The sequence below is a fragment of the Protopterus annectens genome, chromosome 6.part1, assembly GCF_019279795.1.
Source record: "Protopterus annectens isolate FY-2018-M chromosome 6.part1, PAN1.0, whole genome shotgun sequence".
NCBI classification, from domain to species: Eukaryota; Metazoa; Chordata; order Ceratodontiformes; family Protopteridae; genus Protopterus; species Protopterus annectens.
Window position 1 is genome coordinate 33,793,540 of NC_056738.1, and position 21,717 is coordinate 33,815,256.

The following is a 21,717-nucleotide window of genomic DNA, read 5'->3' on the forward strand; positions in this document are numbered from 1 at the left end:
TGTCTTCAAGTTTAGGGAACCTATAACAAGGAAAATAACCAAAGATCCAGTAGCTGTATTAGAAACATTTTGGATATTTTATGAAAATCTATTATAAAGCACAGAAATATGGAAATAAGAGGTACAAATGGAAATGTTTATGAAGGAATTAAACATGCTAAGGTTAGAGGTAGATGAGGCTCACTAACTTTTAGGATAGGAAGAGATGAGAAAAATGATGCATAACCAATCTACAAGGAAATCCCCAGGAAGAGACGGCATACCTGTGGAAGTCTGGAAGGTAGGAAGGAAGAAGCTGATATAGATCTGGAAAGTTTTGTTTGACAGTATTTTAAAATAATCACCAACATCCTGGAAGAAAGTGGTGGTGGCTGTAATACCCAAGGATGGTAAAGACCCATCAGATCCAGCTCCATACAGGCCCATTTCAATTCTAAACCAGTATTATAAAGAGTTTATGTCTACAAAGGCTAAAAATGACAAGGTGATACCAAAATTGATAGATATGGATCAATGTGTTTTTGTGGTGGGCAGGTAAACTTTTGACATTAATAGAATGATGACCCAGAGGGAAGAGAAATGTTAAGAAAATACTACTGTTGTTGGTGGGTCTTGATGCAGAGAACACTGGACACAGTAAGCTGGGATTTTATGAGCAGGACAATGGAAGCATTTGCATTTACTGATAAAATTGAGGTTGATTAGGAGGACATACGAGGGAAAAATTAAAACTGGGTCGGTTCTTCTCTGATGACTTTCTGCTTGAAGACAGGAAACCGGCAGGAGTGTCTTTCCCCTTTATTTGCTCTATATTTAGAAACACTGGCAAAAAAATAAGGGACTAAGAAATTCAAGGATATAATATGCATGGCAGTCAAAAAAATATGGCTTTATTTGCAGATGATATTGTTTTATGCGTAATAAAACCACAAAAAGACATTCAGTGCTGTGGAACATTCTGAGAGAGCTTCAGTTCTTTTCAGGATACAAAATTAACCAAGATAATTTACAGCTATTGCCTTTATGCACCCACACACAAACTGGTTCAGCAATACCCATATTTATGGGGACATGATAAAATGAAGTACTTGGAAATGTATAGATTAAAAAGGTTATGTTACAGCAGCTAAAGAAATGGGGGAAGAGACTGAACAAAAGATAAAACTAAAAACTGGGAGCTCTCTTTTATTGATATGGATAGCAAGATACAGTCAAAATCTGTTTAGTCCCTATAGTTTTATATACAGGTCAGCTATCAACTGGAAGAGAAGTTGTGAAGAGCAATTAATAAATAGCTGAAGGGTCTTAACTGGAAAGGGAAGGTGGCAAGAGTTAACGGAAATAAGTTGATCCTTCCAATAGGACAAGTGGTTTGAGACTGCTCGATTTGAAATATTTCAGAGCTACACAGTTAAGGCTCCTACACATAGCACAAGCAGAAACCTATAATTTAAAGTGGAAAGGGACGATGACAAAACGGGGCTCAAGAAAAGTACAGTTTTGTACTTACCATAAATGTAGATGTTCGAAGATCCACATTGCTGCAGTCCTAACACTTGGGGTAGTCCGCTGTCCCACGGTCGGCCCGAATATCAGAGTATAAGGCTGACGTCGGTCAAGGCGCATTTGACTGACATCAGAACGTCAGGGTACAAATGCGCATGACCGACGTCATATCCTCAGTCTTTTCTTGCCCCAGATGTCAGAAGACCCTAAAAAGAAAGGTACAAACCCAAAAACCACAACTAAACAACCAACCAGCCTAATACCAAAAATATATACAATATATACAACATATATACAATATGCACAATATACCTCAGATGGATAACTCAACCCACACAACCACCTCACACTACAGAGGGGAAGGAGGGAGGGTAAATTGGACTGCAGCAATGTGGATCTTCGAACATCTACATTTATGGTAGGTACAAAACTGTACTATGTTCTTCATCTCACATTGCTGCAGTCCTAACACTTGGGTAGAATCCCAAAGCAGAGGTAAGGGAGGATGGCCAAATCATATAGAAGCAGGAGCTGCCAAAATGCCCTGCAACACAGCAGTGGCAAAACCAGCCCTGGATTTAGAGTACAGTGGAAGGTGGTAATGCCTAGAAAAGGTATGCACTGAACTCCAAGTGGCTGCCTCTAAAATATCCTTAGTTGCCACCCCCCTCAAAAAAGCTGTTGAAGTGGCAGTAGCCCTAGTGGAATGAGGCCTAATCCCAGCTGGAATCTCTTTGCCATGATGGGAATAACAGAAAGCAATGCAAAATCCAATCCACTTAGAAATAGTTTGTTTTGACACGGGCTTGCCCTGAGAGCACAAAGCAAAAGAAACTAATAACTGCTGAGATTGTCTGAACCCTTTAGTTCTGTCCAAATAATATCGCAACTGCCTGTGTACATCTAATGTGCAAAATCTTTTCCCCTTTATTTTGGGGATTTGCATAAAAAGTAGGCAAATGAATAGTTTGGTTTAAAGCCACACTAGAAACCACTTTAGGCATAAAGGAAGGATTAGTACGTAAAGATACCCTGTCCTTATGAAAAATTAAGAAAGGCTCAACTGCCATAAGGGCCTGCAATTCAGAAACCCTTCTTGCAGAGGTAATGGCCAACAAAAAAGCAGTCTTCCATGACAAATATTTCAAGTCAGCAGTAGCTGCAGGCTCAAAAGGTTGTAGAGTGAGTTTCTCCAACACAAAATTGAGATCCCAAGCAGGAGTAGGAGCTCTTCGTGGGGGTCTTATATTCTTTGCCCCTCTAAGAAATTGCTTGAACAAAGGATGAGAAAACAATGGTGGGTCACAGTCATAGTGAGCTGAAATTGCTGCAGCATGAATCTTAATAGAAGAGAAGGACAAACCTTTGTCCAATAACTCAGTAAGATATTGAAGAGCCACACTTAAATCAGGCTCAGAAACATCCAAATCCTTAGCTGCACTCCAAAACAAAAATCTCTTCCATTTATCTGCGTACACTTTCCTTGTACTAGGCCTTCTAGCTTCCAAAATCACATTCAAAACTTGTTGTGGAAGTTCAGACCCTCTATGGTTTAAAACAGAATATGCCAGGCTGTTAGGTGAAGAGAGTGAAGCTTGACATTGAGCAGATGGCTGTCCTCCTGTGACAACAGATGTGGAATCAAAGGCAAAGGCCATGGAGGCTTCCGTACTAGACTTCTCAGTAATGGGTACCAGTGCTGTCGAGGCCAATCTGGAGCTATCAAAATCATCCTTGGCTTGTCCTGTCTGACCTTCAGAAGTACCTTTGGGAGGAGAGGCAGAGGTGGAAAGGCATACACATGAAGATTTGTCCAACTGAAAGAAAGGGCATCCACTTTCCAAGCTGTGGGATGAAACCTCTTCGTGCAAAACTTTGGCAGCTGGTGGTTTAGTGGAGAAGCGAACAGATCTATGTCTGGAGTTGCCCAGGACACTGTCAATTTCTGAAATACATGAAGATCCAGTTTCCACTCGTGGGGATCCATGATTTGTCTGCTTAACACATCTGCTAAGGAGTTCTGTGCTCCTGGCAGAAACCTTGCCTGAAGATTTAGTTGTAAACTGAGAGCAGTCTCCCACAAAATCATTGCTTGCCTGCATAGAGGATAAGAATGTGTTCCCCCTTGCTTGTTGATGTACCACATGACAGTTGTGTTGTCTGTTAGAATCAACACCTGCCCTGGAAGAAGTAAATCCTTGAAAGCTATTAATGCAAACTGGACTGCTAACATCTCCTTCAAATTGATATGTAGATGCAGTAGTCTGACAGGCCACTTGTCTTGTATCCACTTTCCGTTTAGATGAGCTCCCCAAGCTTTGTCTGAGGCATCTGTCGTTAAAATTTGACTCGCCTCTGGCCGGGTCACAGAGAGTCCCTTGTTTAGGTGACATTCCTGAGCCCACCATAAAAATTCCTTTTGAATGCAAGGTATTATTGGAATGACAGTGTCCAGATCCTGGCAGTGCTGTGTCCATACATGTTTGAGATACCATTGCAACTTCCTCATATGCAGTTTGGCATTGGGAAGCACCAGAATACAAGATGCCATGAACCCTAAGGCTTGAAGGACTGTCCTTGCAGTCAGCCCGGACTGAAGAGATAGATGATGGAAGTAAAGGGAAAGATTCTTTTGTTTGTCCGGGGTTAGAAAGGCCATCTGGGATGCTGTATTCAGTCTTACACCCAGAAAGCACATGTCTTGAGAGGGTACTAGACTGGACTTTATTTCGTTCACAGAATACCCCAGGCATCTTAGCACTGCTATGACAAATTCCAAATGTCGAAGAAGCTCGTCCCTTCCTTGAGCCAGAATCAGGCAATCGTCCAAATAAGGATAGATTTGTATTCCTTTTAGCCTGAAGAAAGCTATCACTGGAGCCAGAACTTTCGTAAATACTCTGGGCAGTAGATAAGCCAAAGGGCAATGCAGAGAACTGATAGTGAGAAGTCCCAGTCCGAAAACGTAGATACTTCCTGCAACTTAGCCTGATAGGAACATGAAGGTAAGCCTCCTTGAGATCCAAAGTTACCATCCAATGATCCTTGCCCAGCAGAGGTAAAAGCTGTTGTAACGTCAACATTTTGAACTTGGGAATGTCCAGATAAGTGTTGAGGATAGATAAATCCAAAATTGGTCTCCACGTGTTCCCCTTTTTGGTACAAGGAACAGGCGAGAATAAAATCCTAGGCCCCTTTCTGGCACAGGAACCGGCTGTATGGCCCCTATTTGGAGTAACAGAGAAATTTGCTTGTGAGCCTCTATTCTTTGTTGAGGAGGAATGTCTGGCATGCCTTTGAAAGGAGGCAAGGTATGGAAATAAAACCTGTAACCGTGATGTATGATATCCAATACCCATCTGTCTTGGGTAACCAAACTCCAATTTTCTTTGAAAAGTGCCAACCTTCCTCCCAAAGGTGCTGCCAGGCGAGAAGGTTCTGGCAGCTGAAAAGGTAGGTCATTGGGTCTGTTTACGAAAGGACTGACCCCTGCCCTCACCCGAAGACTGTGCAGGAGAACTCCCTGTTCTAGGCCTGAAAGAGCCCTGACCTCTGCCCCTGCCACGTCTAGATCTAGCCCTAGACTGGGAATCATAAGAAGAATACGTCCACCCCTTAGTAGGCCAATTTCTACTAAACTTTGGAGGCTGAACCTGCAAAAAATCTTTAACAGTCTGCATAGACTTAGCCTTATCTTCCATTTTCTTTAAAACTGCCTCAACAGGAGAACCAAACAAGACATCAGATTGCAAAGGGGCATCCAAAATCCTATTTTAACATGGTCAGATAAATTTTGATCCCTCAGCCAGGCATGCCTGCGAAGCACTGACCCAGTGGCAGCCACTCTGGACGAGGCCTGTACAGCATCAAAACCACATTGCAAAGAATGTTTCCCCACCTGTTCAGAAACATGCACTAAATCTTGCAACTCTTTACAATCAATACCTTCCGCCAAAGCATCAACCTTAGATTTCAACTGCGAAAGGAGATAATTTTGATATTTCAACATGTGAAACTGGCAATTCAAAGCTCTCATGGCTAAAGTGGAAGAAGTATAAACCTTCTTTCCCCATCTATCCAAGGCCCTGGCCTCTTTATCTGCAGGAACCGGATTCTTGACAACAGAAGCTTTAACACCCTTAGGCCCCTGGCTAACAGTTTCTGGGTCTGCCCTAGGGCTCTTAAAAAGATACTTATGAGCTTCAGGCACCCTGTAATACCTATCTGGTTTAACAGGAGCAGGAGGCAAAGAGTCAGGATTAAGAGAAGCCTCTGCAAACACATCTTCCACCACATTCAAAACAGGAGGTATAGCCAAAGGCCTATGCTGGGGTAAGAACAAAAATTCCCTAAGCCTTTTCCTGGAGTCAGAGAAGTCCTGACCTTCCCATTTAAAATGCTCTCTCATGGAGTGAAGGGTCTCCGAAAAAGAAAAATCCTCAGGAGGAGAAGCAGAAGGAGTAGAATCATCCACATCAGAATCAGAATAATGAGAATACTCCTGCAAGTCTTCAGCCGAAGACTCAGACACATCTGAAGCCTGCTCATAATCCCCCAACACTGGTTCCATCCTAGGCCTCTTATCAGGAGGGGGCATAGAGCCTCTAATTAAAGTAATTAAATCTTCTGCCATTTTAAGCATATGCTTCTTGGGCACCGAACCTGAAGAACTAGGAGTGACACCCACAGAAGCTAAACTAGACCTGCCTCTAGGAGAAGCCTTGGAAGCAGAAAGAGAGGGCCTAGACACCTTGGGAAGGGAGGGGAGTAAAGTTATCTGAGAAGCCCCTACAGCCTGACCTGCCTCCTGGGAGGCCACATCCTGTAAAACCAAAGTTTCTCCCTGGGACTCCAGAGAGGCCCGCCTGGGTACGAACGGTTCGACTGACGCCTCTAAAGAACCGGCGTCCGGTTCGGACGACTCTCTAACCTAGGTTTAACAGCCTTGTCCTTGCGATTCTTTGAGGAAGCGGCCGGAGCATCCGGCGGCATATTGTAATTGCACCGCTTCCCAAAGACCAACCTGGCACAATCCAACCTTCGCTTTATAGTGCGTTTATTAAACCTAGCACAAAAGCGACACCCAACAACGTCGTGCTCAGGTCCCAAACAAGGTATACACAAATTATGGTAATCCCTATGCGGTATCTGTTTCCCACAAGAAATACAGTTATTCACTTTTTCTGACATCCGGTAAACCACTGAGGCAAGAAAAAACCAAAATATTCCCCAATGGGGTACTTAACCAACTCTGACTTCGGTCTGAAACTCCGAATTCGAAAAATTTCAGAACGCCGAACGGCACTTGCAACACTGCTTCTGCATCGGACCATGCGGCAAAAAAGACTGAGGATATGACGTCGGTCATGCGCATTTGTACCCTGACGTTCTGATGTCAGTCAAATGCGCCTTGACCAACGTCAGCCTTATACTCTGATATTCGGGCCGACCGTGGGGACAGCGGACTACCCCAAGTGTTAGGACTGCAGCAATGTGAGATGAAGAACATCAAGGAGAGACTGGGATTTTGGCTGCAGATCCTTGAAGAGAATAACCATACAAAATATTATATTCATAAAGACCAGAAAGTATTCTAAAAACTAAGCCAACACATGAATGGAGAAAGTAGATTTTGTTGACAGGGATGACTGCAATTAGGGATACAAACAGGCAAGAGGGGGCTGGAATTTACTGGAGAAAATTGGCAAAGCTACCAAGATATTGGGAGCAATTAGAGAGGGAAAGGTAAAAGAATGCAAAGAGGACAGAATTTATCTGGACTACAGGCTAGAGACTGCCTTCCCTGTCAAGAATTGATAGAGCATAGGCAAAACAGAAATACATACTGTAGGGGGATCCCAACTAAAATACAAGAACTGCTAGAGTTTTTGGTAGAATCTAGAACAGAAGCTTCTGTTAAAAACTGTTAATTAGTACAGCATATAAAACACTGCAAGATAACCAAGCAAATGTTGGAGGTGTGAGGGGGAAGAAAAGAGGTAATTGGGTACATATTTTCTAGGAGTGTAATAAGTTGGCACACTTTAAAAATTCCCTGAAGACTACTCTATCAAAAATACTGGGTAAGCAAATCGGCGTTATTAAATTTCTTCATCTATGACGCAGAATCAGAATGGCCTAGACACAGTAAGGCCTTGCTGAATCAAATTATGGTGGCTGCCAAAAAAAGCAATTACTAGAAAATAGAAATCAAAGTCTAAAACTATAAAACTATATCAGAAATAGTAAATATAGTAACAAACAAAACTGTAAATGTGACATTTAGACAAGAGTACGAGCAAATTACATAGTAAAAATGGGAACTGTAAGAACAATGCTGAAGAATGTTTTGGAGGAGAAATAGGGTTTAAAAGAAGCAGGATTTGAATGAACTATGTAATGTTTGACTGACAATGACTGCCTAAACAAGTGGATCCATAACGTTTGCAACTAAAATATGTCAGCATGTTTTTTTCATTTATATGAATGAATGACTGTCTATGTTATATGTAATAAATTAATCAAAATGTTTCTTGTTTAAGAAAATGGAAATTTTTGGAATTCATGCAAAAAATGATTTGGTGAAGGAATGAGGTTTAAGAGAAGGCAGTCACTGAATCTGTATATTGTTAGATATAACCTAAACAGTGTATGTTGTATAGTTACTTGTAAATGTAAATTCTGTTAATGTGGTTTGTTAATGTGGTTTGATTGCTTTTGTATAAATTATGGTTTGATTGCTTTTGTATAAATTTAAGTTGGTCTAGGTCACAAGTGATAACTCAATAAAAGTGTTTTAAAAAAAAAAAAAAAACAGTTGAAGCTAAAAGGGGAGTGAGACACTGTATTGACGAATCAAGGATAGTGGGGGTAATGATACTAGTGCACATACCGACAGAGACGAGTTATAAGAGCGGCTTCAAAGTATTTGGATATTGATAAAATGGGAAAGGCAGAAAAACTGAAATGTAAAGTGGGGATTAATACAAAAATGTAACTGAGGAGGAGGGCTAGAAAGTACAGTTGTGTACACTTACCATAAATGTAGATGTTTGAGTGTATTCACTGTTGCAGTCATCACACTTGGGTTAACTGTCTGCTGGTAGCCCTCAGTCAGCCCGAATACCAGAGACTTAGTATTTCTGTCGGTTGATGCCGCTCCAGGACCGACGTCAGGAGTATAAAAACAGGCAGCAGACACCATTACATCAGTTTTTCTTGCCCCAAATGTCAGGAGCCCCCCAAATAGGGAGCTAAGTTATGGTGGTGAAAAACACCCCCAGTAAAAAGTAAATACCAATACCCAAGAAGGGGCGAGTATTAACAGAGAGGAGAGAGAGAGAGAAAGACAAGGAGGCTGGAACTAGGACTGCAACAGTGAATACACTAACTGACATTTAAGGTTAAGTGTACACAACTGTACTATGTTCTTCATGTTTCACTGTTGCAGTCATCACACTTCGGTAGATTCCCAAAGCTGAAGGGTGGAGGCAGTCAAAAAGAGTTGGGGCTGGCTAGTATGCCTTGCAGGACTGCTGCTGCAAAACCCACCCTGGATTTGGAAAAAATAGGCAGGTGGTAATGCTTGGTGAAGGTATGTACAAGACTCCAGGTAGCAGCTTCCAGGATGTCCCTGGTAGGGACTCCCCTGAGGAATACTGTACAGGTAGAGGTTGCCCTAGTGGAATGTATTCTGACCCCCTGAGGGGCTGGTTTCCCATGGTGCGTGTAGCAGAAATGGATGCAGTGTGCTATCCATTTATAAAATGTTTGCTTAGAAATGGCCTTGCCCTCTGCCACTGGTGCAAAGCTGACTAGTAACTGGTCAGATTTCCTGAAGGGCTTAGTCCTATCCAGGTAGAACCTGAGCTGTCTGTGCACGTCCAAGGAGTGCAGGATCCTTTCCCCTTTACTTTGAGGATTAGGGAAGAAGGTAGGCAAATGGACAGATTGGATGAAAGCCACATTGGACACCACTTTAGGTATAAAGGAAGGGTTAGTTCTCAGGGAAACCTTGTCAGCATGGAAAATAATGAAGGGTTCCACAGCAATAAGTGCTTGTAAGCTCAGACACTCTTCTAGCTGAAGTGATGGCCAGAAGTAAAGCTGTTTTCCAAGAGAGGAATTTTAACTCTGCTGACGCCGCCGGCTCAAAGGGGTAGCGTGAGCTTTTCCAGTACAAAGTTAAGGTCTCAAGCAGGAGTGGGTGCTCTCCTTGGTGGCCTTAAGTTGTTTGCGCATCTCAGGAACTGCTTGATAAGAGGGTGAGAGATGACCGGCGGCTCAGTGTTGTAATGAGCCGAAATGGCAGAGGCATGGATCTTAATGGAGGAGAAGGATAGGCCTCTGTGGAGTAGATCTGCTAAGTAATCCAGAATTAGAGGTAAGGAAGGCAGAGTTGTGTCCTCTCCTTTACAATGAATTCAGTAGTAGTACCTTTTCCACTTGTCGGCATAGGATTTCCTTGTACTGGGTCTTCTGGTCCCAAGAATGACGTCCAGCACCTGCTTCCTTCGGCTGGTTACTGGGGGAGATTTCAAGGAATAAGCCAGGCTGCAAGATTTAGGGTTTGCAGTTGCGGATGCAAGATCTGTCCCCTCTGCTGAGAGAGCAGGGCTGGGTTCTGGTCTAAGTGCCAGGATAGCACCAGTGACGGGCTGCGCAGGAGTGGGTACCAGTGCTGGCGTGGCCAGTCCAGGGCAATCAGAATTGTCCTTAATCTGTCCCATCTTATCTTGAGCGATACTCTTTGGAGAAGAGGCAGAGGGGAAAGGCATAAATTGAGAGGTTTACCCACTGGAAGGATAGGGCATCCACTTTCCAGGCCCTGCTGTGAGGTGCCCTGGTGCAGAATTTGCTGAGCTGGTGATTGTAGGGGGAGGCAAAGAGATCCACCTCTGGGGTCCCTCATTTCTGAATCAGAAGATTGAAGGTGCTGGACTGCCACTGGTGTGGGTCTAGGAGACTTCTGCTTAAGTAGTCTGCCAGCGAGTTTTGTTTGCCTTGCAGGAATTGAGCTTACAGATCAACCTGCATGCCTAAGGCCATGTTCAACAGGGCCATGGCTAGCCTGCAGAGTGGGTAAGAGTGGGTTCCTCCCTGCTTGTTGATGTACCACATAACTGTGGCATTGTCTGTTTTTATTAGCAGGTATCCTGGTGACAGTAGGGATCTGAAAGCTCAGGGCATGCTGCAAAGCTAGCATCTCTTTTTGGTTGATGTGCAGATGAATTTGGCTTGGGCTCCAGTGACCCTGAATGCACTTGCTGTCCATGTGTGCCCCCCAGGCATGGTCTGATGCGTTTGTGGTGAGGGTCTGGACGGCGTGAGGTTGAGTTAAGGGCAGCTCCTTGTTGTGGTTGTATGCTGCTGCCCACCAAAGAACCTCTGTTCTTAGACAGGGTATGATGGGAATAACGGTTTTCAGGTCCTGAGAATGCTGGCACCAAATACCTAAGTACCACTAAAGTTTCCTCATATGCAGTCTGGCGTATGGAATTAGTAAGGATGCACGAGGCCATGAACCCTAGGGCTTGCAGGATTTTCCTTGTGGATAGCTGGGTTCTGGTGGCATGTGTGTAAAATAGTCTTGTCAAATAGGCTTGTTTTTCTGGAGTGAGGAATGCCATCTGGGATGTTGTTCCAAGCTTGCTCCCAGGAATACAGTCTTTTGACTGGGGACTAGTTTTGATTTCTTTTTGTTGATGGTGTACCCCAAGGAGGTTAGATTTTTACAAATGTCAGGTGCTGCAACAGCAATTCCTGACTGTCTGAATCAGTCATCCAAGTACTGGTAAATTTGAATAATTCTCTGTCTGCAGAATGCAATGACTGGGGCCAAGCATTTTGTGAATAATCTGGGAGCAGTGGATAAGCCAAAGGGAAGTGCAGAGAACATACATTGCATAGATCCTGCCCTGCAGATCCTGCCCTGAAGCGTAGGTATTTCCTGCATGACTCCCTTATAGGGATGTGCAGATAGGCTACTTTTAAGCCTAGGGTAGCTAACCAGGCATCTTTGGCTAGCATAGGTAGAAGCTTTTGCAGGGTGAGCATTTTGAATTTTGGTACCACCAAGAAGGTGCTGAGAATTGAAAGGTCTAGAATTGGGCACCAAGTGCCCTCCTTTCTGGGTAGCAGGAAATGTCTGCAATAGAATCCTTGACATATCCGTTCCAGAGGCACAGGATGAAATATCCCTTATAGATAAGTAGGGATTGGAGATAATATACTAGACCTGATCATCACAAACATGGGGACAAAATGCTCCACATCGGAAATATACCCCTCCCTAGTGAGATCTGACCACAAACTAATCACCCTAGATATACATATCCCACCTCCACCCCCAGCACAAAAGACCACAGTGAAACACTTCTCAAAAGCAGACTTCACTATTAAGACTGAGATGGTATCCTTAAAGCCCACAGTGCCAGTGGATACCACATCCCACAATGCCAAATCCTTCACAAATGCTTTCTATGGACAGCTCCAACAATGCATAGATCATGCAATCCCAAATAAATCCAAGTCCCTCTCCACCAAAGGCAAGTGTCCTGTCTGGTGGACCTCAGCCATTAACAAATTGTATAACAAAAGAAGGAAGCTACTGCACGTCAGAGCAAAATCCCATGAAGGGAAGACATCTCTGATCAACATTAGCAGAAAACTACGTTCTCTCATAAAAACATCCAAGGCCAACTTTGAGAGAAAAATCGCTAGGGACACTAAAGATAACCACAAAGCCTTCCTTCAGCTATGTTAGAAACCTGGGCGGAAACCCTCAGATATGCTCAGAGTTGGTTCACAACAAAAAATACACTGAACCCACAGATACTGCCAACATTCTGGCTGACAGGTTCAGTGCAAATTTCTCCCCTCCCTCACCCCCAAAAGAAGAAATACTTATCCCAGCTGAATGTAATCTCCCTGTCATCTCAGATGTCCAAGTGAGAACCGCCCTAAACAAAGCTAAAAACACAGCATCAATGGGACCCGACGGTATCCCGGGTTGCGTGTTATGTGAACTCCAAGAGGAGCTAAACCCACACATACAAATGCTATTTAACCTTAGCCTTACTTCGGGATATGTACCTGAACACTGGCGTACAGCAACAGTGGTCCCACTCCACAAAGGGGGTGCCTCTACAGACCCTGGAAACTACCGCCCCATAAGCTTAACCAGCCTGGTCTGCAAAGCTATGGAAAGAATCATTATGGAACTCAGAGACATAGGGGACCTACAGACACTTGACCCCACCCAGTTCGGCTTTGTAAAGGGCAGATCCTGCCTCTTGAACCTGGTTGACTTTTTCGAAACAGTCACTAGAGCCATTGATTAGGGCAAAGCAGTCCATACAGCCTACCTGGAGACTTGGCTAAGGCCTTCGACACAATACCCCACTCAGGCATCATAGATCAGCTCAACAGCTTAAACGTAAAACCTTATGTCACTAGATGGGTTGCAAACTGGCTAAAGGACAGAACCCATAAAGTTAAAATCGCTGGAGCAATGTCAGACTCAAAGCCAGTCACAAGTGGTGTCCCACAGGGATCGGTCCTGAGACCCCTCTTGTTCGGCATTTATTTTTCAGATGTTAAAGCAAACATGGGAGGGCTGTGGCTGACAAAGTTCGCAGATGACTGCAAACTAGGCGCCATAGTCGATACACCAGCGGACACATACATCCTACACAAAGGCCTCACAGAAACGGACAACTGGTGCTGGAGTCACGGCCTTAAACTAAATGCCAAAAAATGTATAGTCATCCCCTTTGGGAAAAACAAAGTACCCACAAATTATCACAGACAGCAACCCACTGAGTACAGAAAAAGTAATCAGAGACCTAGGGACCCAAGTCGACAGCGACCTCTCATTTGACACCCACGTTGCCAAAGTGGTTAGAAAAACATTCTACCTTGCACACCTCATCATAAAGGGATTCACATCTAGATCCAAGGATGTCATTGTACCCCTATACTCCTCCCTCATCAGACCCATGATAGAGTACAATGCCCCATTTGGTATGTACCCCACCCGGCATTTGCAACAGCTGGAGGCGCCACAAAAGTACCTCACCAAGAGGATCAAGGGTCTCCAACATATGTCTTATTCTGCCAGACTAAAGAAACTTCAGCTCTATTCAGTAGCATACCACCTGCTCAGAGGTGATCTCTGCCTGACGTACAAGGCCATGTCCAATCAGGATCCGATGGACATGCTCCACCTCAAAAAATCCAAATCCATCAGGACCACGAGAGCTAAAGACTTAAACCTCGGCACAAGTATGAATAGGACATGCTGGAGGGATAGATTCATAACCCAGAGGTTTCCCATGCTTTGGAACAAGATGCCAGTTCATATTAGGCAGAGCCCCTCACGGACTCTCTTCAAGAGAAATCTTGATGAGTGGATGGGGGATAGTAAATTTACCCCAGGGGCCACATCTGTGTCACTGCTAGACAGGGGCACAGTATTCTAAATTTATTCTGTACATTTTTTGTACCATTTCATGGGGTGGCAAAAGCCACATCACTATGGCTAGGCTTACAAATGCCCCAGGGCAGATAGCCTAGTACTATACTATGAAACTATGAAACTACTATGAACTTGGTTTTGTGCCTCTGACCACTGGTTTGGAGGGAGGTCCGGAAACCCTTTTGGGGTTGGCAGTGAATGGAAGTAGAATTTGTACCCCTGGGATACAATGTTGAAGACCCATTGGTCTTTGGTGATGGAAATCCAGTTGTTTTGCATGAAGGACAAGTTTTCCTCCTAGGGGCATAAGCAGTTGGGCAGAGGCGGGAGAGTGCAGTAGAAAAGTCACTGGGAATTCTTTCCATAAGGGGGTCGCTTAGCACTCCTTGCTTTAGAGGTGGAGGCACTCCATTGCTTAGATCTCTGCATACCCTGAGTCTATAGTCTGGGGGAGGTCCGTTTCCCCTGGGTCTAGTTAGAGATGGCCTTGATGGGGCTGGAAAGGACCAATGTTTCGAGGGGCAATGTCTACTGAACCTAGGAGGCTGTACTTGCAAAACTTCTTTGACTGTCTGCATAGATTTAGCTTTTTCTTCCATCATTTTAAGAGCCTCTTCTGCTTTGGTGCCAAACAGATTGTCCTTCAAAGGAGCGTCTAGTAACTTGGATTTGACATGGTCTGGCAAGGTCTGCTCCTTAAGCAAAGCATGTCTTCTCAGTACAGAACCACTGACTGCTGCAAGATGCTTCTAGGATACCAAAGCCACACTGTAATGTATGCTTGCTGACTTGGCTTGCAGAATGCATACAGTCTTGCAATTCTTTATTTTCTGCAGTCTGCAAAGGTAGCTATTTTTTTGCTTAATAAGTTCCATAATATGTTGCTGGTACTTCAGCATGTGAAGCTGACAATTCAGAGCCCTAATGGAAAGAGTTGCAGTGGTATATACTTTCTTATCTCATCTGTCCAAAGCTCTGGAATCCCTGTCCGAAGGGGTGGAATTCTTAGCTGTAGTTGCTTTGATACCTTTAGGCCCCTGGGAGATGACCTCTGGGTCAGCAGTAGCATTTTTGAAAAGGAATTTGTGAGTCAGGTACTGTGTAGTACCTGTCTGGTTTCCTAGGAACAGGGGGTAAAATATCAGGTGTTAAACTGGATTCCATAAAGACATCATCCAAAACATCCAGGACTGGGGGTATTGCTAAAGGCCTATGTTGTGGCAAATCTACAAATTCTCCAACTCTCTTTTTGGATTGAAGATAGCCTTGCCATTCCCAATGGAAATGTTCTCAAAGTTTGCAGGTTTTCACCAAAAAGTTTTTTGGATGAGAGGCAGAGGGAATGGATTCATCTGCATATGAATCCTCATAAGCAGATAAGGGCATGTCTTCATAATCAGGTAACTCAACTCTTGGTCTGAGTCTGCTGGGGACTGGTCTCTTTCTCTTAGCAGGGGAAAGCTGGCTTCCCCTAATCAGCATAATTAGGTCTTCTGCCATTTTAAGCATTTGGTGTTGTGGCAAGGGAGCAGGTGCATGCGCTTGGGTCTTCGGTTTTCTATGTGTAGTCCGTACTATAGGCCTTAGAAACGTAGTAGTTTTCGACAGAACTGAAGACGCGAAAGAAGTCAGTCAGTTTGTGTCGAACATGTTGGTACTTTAGCATGTGAAGCTGACAATTCAGAGCCCTAATGCAAAGTACTTCCTCAGAAGCAGATGCCTGCTCAGTGGCTCTGGATCCATCCAAGGTAAAGACATCTGCAAGTTCCAGAGTCTAAGAGACTCGTGGCATACCAGACTCAGAATGGGTCTCGGTAGAGGCCTGCGAATCCAATGAAGCGGGCATCAGGGGCTGCGAAAGTGCCTGAGGCGTACTGGTGTCTAGCTTAAAGGAAACATAGTCGGCGGCTTTGGACCCAAGCGGTCTCCGTCTTTATCCTTATGGTTTTTCGGAATATCGGTAGTCGGATGGCTTACTGAAGCCATTTCGGAATACAGAGAACGAGAACGAAAATTTAGTGACAAAAAAGGGCCAGATGACGGATGGTTCAGGCGTTGAACAAGGCACAAAACTGACAGCGAGGTACATCTTGGTCTGGGCATAAACAGGTGACGCAGTAAGAATGAAAATCTCGGTGTGGTACTTGCTTTCCACAGGCAAGACAATTGTTAACTTTTTCTGACATCTGTTAGAGCAAAAAAAAGTATCCCCAACGGGGTACTTGGCTTTAGAAGACTTCAGGATGACTCCATTCGTAAACGAAAAACTCAGGCAGTGGCCAAACAGCACTCGTGCGAACCACTTCTGCTATGGGCTCCACGGCAAGGAAGACTGATGTAATGGCATCGGCTGCCTGTTTTTATACCCCTACCAACCTGACATCAGTCCTGGATTGAATACCATAGCCAAGCTGGGGGTGGATGGAACTAAGAAAGGGATGGTGTAGCTAGAATGCCCTGCAGGACTGTCGAAGCAAAGCCTGCTCGGGATCTGGAGTATAAAGGCAGGTTGTAGTGCTTGGTAAATGTATGCACGGAGCTCCATGTAGCAGCCTCTAGAATGTCCTTTGTAGCCACTCCTCTGAGGAAAGCTGTGGATGTGGCTATAGCTCTGGTGGAATGTGGCCTAATATTGGCTGGCACACCTTTTCCATGGAAAGAACAGCAGAATCTGATGCAGTGTCCAATCCATTTTGAGATTGTTTGTTTGGAGATTGCTTTTCCTTGTACTCCAGCAGCATAGGCTACAAATAGTTGGTCAGACTTTCTGGTGGCCTTAGTTCTGTCCAAGTAGTAGCGTAGTTGCCTGTGTATGTCCAAAGTATGCAGCAGCTTCCCCCCCCCCCCCTGTTTTGAGGATTGGGGAAGAAAGTAGGCAGGTGAATAGCTTGATTTAGAGACACCCTGGAATTACTTTTGGCATGAATGTAGGATTGGTTCTTAGAGAAACTCTGTCCTGATGAAAAATGAGGAAAGGAGGTACTGTCATGAGTGCCTGTATCTCCGAGACTCTTCTTGCAGATGTGACTGCCAATAGAAAAAACGTTTTCCATGATAGAAATTGCATCTCTGAAGTTGCTGCTGGCTCAAAGGGAGGAAGAGTTAATTTTTCCAAAACGAAATTGAGGTCCCATGCAGGTACTGGCTGTTTTCTGGGAGGTTTGATATTCTTTATCCCTCTTAGGAACTGTCTTAGCAAAGGATGTGAAAACACTGGTGGATCACAATTGTATTTTGCTGAGATTGCTGAGGCGTGAATCTTTATAGAAGAATAGGAGAGTCCAGTATGAAACATTTCTGCCAAGTATTCCAATATCTGAGGTATACTCAGTAATGTTGTATCCTGACCCCTGTTGGCATTCCAGATGCTGAATCTCTTCCACTTGGCTGAATAGGTTTTTCTGGTGGAAGGTCTGCGTGCTTCCAGTAAAATCTCTTAACTTTTTTGGAAAGAGATAGCGGAAGGAGTTATGGTAACCTCCAGGCTGTCAGATGCAATGTTTTCAGGTTTTGATGGACAGTCCTGTAATTGTGTTGTGTTAGAAGCAGGGGCCATAGGGGCAGAGGCTACGGTTTGGTCTGAGTTATGCTCAACAGCAATGGGTACCAGTGTTGCCTTGGCCAGTCTGGAGCTATCAAAATGCCTGTTAGCTGTTCTGCTTTGATCTTCAGTATCACCTTGGTCAGCAGAGGTAGAGGAGGGAATACATAAATTTTTAGGGAATTCCAGCTGAAAGAGAGAGCATCCGTTTTCCAGGCTAGAGGATGGTGGGTCCTTGTGCAGAACTTTTCCAGGTGATGATTCATGTGAGAAGCAAAGAGATCTACGTCCGGTCTTCCCCATGTCTTTATTTGTGAGAAAATGTGAGGATGCAGCCTCCATTCGTGTGGATCCAAGAAATTTCTGCTCAGCTTGTCTGCCAGTACATTGTCCTTGCCCGGCACAAACTGGGATGGCAAATGTATCTTCAGACTCAGGGATTTTTCCCAGAGAATCATTGTTAGTCTGCAGAGGGGATAAGAATGAGTGCCTCCCTGCTTGTTTATATACCACATGACAGTGGTGTTGTCTGTCCTTATTAGCAAATGTCCTTGTTGTAGTGATTTTTCGAAAGTCTCGCTTGCATGTATCACTGCCAACATCTCTTTTTGGTTTATGTGCAGATGTCTTTCCCTTGGTGTCCATAGACCTTGAATGCATCTGCCCTCCATGTGCGCCCCCCATCCATGATCTGAGGCATCTGTTGTAATCATTTGACCTGCTTGAGGTTTGCTGAAAGACATGCCTTTGTTAACTGACTTGCTTGAGCCCACCACAAGAATTCTTTTTGCAGACATGGAATGAGTGGGATTACGTCCTCTAGGCTTTGGCTGTGTTGGGACCATAAGCTTTTTAAATACCATTGCAGCTTTCTCATATGAAGTCTTGCCAAAGGTATCAGAAGAATGCAAGATGCCATGAATCCCAGGGCCTGCAGAATTTTCCTTGCAGTCAGCTGGGAGAGCTTTGCTAGGCCTTTGAAGTACTCTGGCAACTGCTGCTGTTTTTCCTCTGTGAGGTAGGCCATTTGTGTTTCTGTGTCCAGTTTGGCTCCTAAGAAAATAATCTGTTGGGATGGCAGTAGTCTTGATTTCTGAATGCTGACTGTGTATCCCAAAGCCTGCAGTAGTTGAATGACATAGTCCAAGTTTGCTATTAAGGTTTGTTTGTTGTCTGCTTGTATAAGGCAGTCGTCCAGATAGGGGTATATTTGAATCCCCTGGAGTCTGCAGTGTGCCACTACTGATGCCAGGCATTTCGTGAACACACTGGGCGCAGTAGATAAGCCAAACGGCAATGCTGAGAATTGATAATGCTCTGTCCCTGCAAGAAATCTGAGGTATCTTCTGCAGCTTTGTCTGATTGGGACATGCAGGCAGGTATGCCTCCTCGAGGTCAGAGTGACCAGCCAAGGCCCCTTGCCCAGCATGGGAAGGAGCTGCTGCAACGTCAGCATTTTGAACTTTGGCACAATGAGAAAAGTATTCAGAGTAGACAAGTCCAGTATAGGCCTCCATTTGTTTTCTTTTCTTGGAACAAGGAACAGTCTTGAATAAAATCCCTGGCCTTGTTCCTGTGGAGAAACCCTTTCTATTGTTCCTGTGGAGAAACCCTTTCTATTGCTTTTATACTTAACAGCTTTGAAACTTGAGTGAGTGCCTCTGCCCTTTGATGATGTGGCAGGTTTGGCATGCCTTGTCTTAAAGTATGGAAGTGGAATCTGTAACCCTTGTCTATTAAATCCAGAATCCAGTTGTCCTTGGTGAATATATGCCAGTTTTTTGAGAATAAGGATAATTTTCCGCCCAAAGGTGCTTCTCTTTGAGCCTTTGTAGGCGGTATGAAAGTCAAGTCATTGTGATTGCCCTTGTGGTGCAGCTGGGCTGCCTGCGCCACTTCTTTGATTTGGAGGTTGCCATTGGCGGCCCCTGTAGGATCCTCGGTATTGCCCTCTACCTCGGGCACGCCTGTTTTTTCCCCTTTGAAACTTGTCAGATTCTGGGAAGGACCAATTCTTTGAAGGCCAGTTTCTGCTGAATCTGGGTGGCTGAACCTGGAGGAAATCCTTGACTGTCTGTACTGACTTAGCTTTTTCCTCAATGGATTTCAACACATCTTATGCATTAGCACCAAAAAGCTTCTGTTTTTCCAGAGATGCATCAAGTAACTTTACTTTAACGTGGTCTGGCAATGGCTGATCTTTTAACCAAGCATGTCTACGTATCACAGCCCCAGTCATAGCTGCCCTACATGAAGCCTCCAATGCACCATAACCACACTGATGAAAATGATTGTTAACCTGCTGACTATTATGTATATGATCCTGCAATGCCTTTCTATCAATAGGCTCAGGAGAGGCTAGCTTTTTCTGTTAATCATCCAGTAAAAAATCCTGGTACTGAAACATATGAAAAAGGCAGTTAAGTGACCTCATGGCTAGGGTGGTAGAGGTATAAACTTTTTTACCCCATCTCTCCAGGGACCTAGCTTCCCTATCTGCTGGTAGTGGATTCTTGGCAGTGGAAGTAGCCACTCCCTTGGGGCCCTGTGAAATAGTTTCTAGATCCACAGAGTGGGCCTTAAAGGGATGTTTGTGAGTGTCAGGGACCCTATATCTGTCTGGCTTAACAGGAGCAGGGGGGGGGAGAGAATCAGGGTTAGCACTGGAGTCTGAGAAAACATCCAAAACATCCATAACAGGAGGAATAGCTAAAGGTCTGTGCTGGGGAAGCTTGAGGAAGGTACGTAGCCTTTTCCTGGAATCAGAATATTCCTGACCCTGTCATTTAAAATGTTCCCTCATGGAGTGCAGGACTTCACCAAACGAGAAATCCTCCGGAGGGGAGGCAGAGGGAATAGATTCCTCAGCATCAGAGTCCTCATAGGCCTGGAAGGATTCTTCTTGGGTATCTGAATGCTTAAAATCCCCAGAGGCTTCATCTGAAGAGAGGTTGTCAGCCTGCTCAGTTCTGGGCCTTTTCTCTGCAGGTGGCTGAGAACCTCTGTCTGGGTGCAGCTGAGACCCCCTGATAAGAGAAATAAGATCTGCAGCAAGAGACATGATCTGTTTATCAGAAGTGGCCTGAGCAGCAGGTTTAGGATGGGCCTTGGCCTGGCTGGCGGCCTTAGCACATGCAAAGGCCTTGATGGACATGGAAACAGGAAGCCTTGCAGCCCCACGTGCAGGAGTAACCTTGTCTCCAGGAATGGTGTCGGGTAGATCCAAAACTTCGGTTTCCGGAGGAAAATCAACAACCGGCACCGGAGAGATCTCCGAGACCGAAGGACGTAACGCTGTGTCGTCGGCCTGGAGCGGTTGAATTACCGCTTCCGAAGGGACCGAAGCACTAGCGGAGGGTTTAGGAGTTGCAACGGTGGAGGACGCGGGCCGAGGATGTCGGTCCCGGTCCTTTCGTTTTTTGGTAGATTGAGTTGTCGGTTGATCCGACGGCATGATATACGCGAAAGATTCACCGAAAAAGTCTATGGCAAATTCTGCCCGGCGCCTGAGGGTGCGCTTATTAAAGCAAGCACAGGCAGCACAGGCCGAGACGTTATGGTCTGGGCCCAGGCAAGGAAGGCAGTAAGAATGGAAGTCCTTATGAGGTATTTGTTTACCACAAGACAAACAATTATTAACTTTCTTAATTTGTTCTGACATCGGCTGAGGCAAGAAAAAATGCTCCCCAACGGGGTACTTAGCTTTTAGATGACTTCGGTACTGAAAACACAGGAGCTGACCGACCGGCACTTGCGAACTGCTTCTGCTTCGGGCACCGCGCGGCAAGAAAGACTGAAGATGGCGTCTGCCGATGCCTTTATACTCCAGCCATTCTGATGTCGGAGAGGAGGCGACACCGGCCGACGCCGGACCCAGACTTTGGAATCCGGCCGACCGAGGGCTGCCTGAGGCAGGACAAAGTACAGTTTTGTACCTACCATAAATGTAGATGTCCGAACAGGATAGCATCTGCAGTCCTTACAAATGGGTTGTCCTGTCGTCAGGCAGCCCTTCGGTCGGCCGGATTCCAAAGTCTGGGTCTGGCCTCGGCTGGTGTCGCACTTCACCCGACGTCATCTCTGCTGGTCTTCGGGTATAAAGGCATCAGCCGACGCCATTTTCCTCAGTGTTTCTTGCCCCAGATGCCAGTTGCCCTCTTTGGATAGGTAAACTTTTTGGATAAATGCCAAT

At 44.9% G+C, this 21,717-nt stretch overlaps 1 protein-coding gene across 1 annotated transcript in view; it reads right to left on the reverse strand.

Annotated features, from left to right (window-relative positions):
* CAD (carbamoyl-phosphate synthetase 2, aspartate transcarbamylase, and dihydroorotase) overlaps positions 1-21,717 on the reverse strand; it is a gene marked incomplete in the record, with an annotated part of 2,299,829 nt that overhangs the window by 1,512,302 nt on the left and 765,810 nt on the right.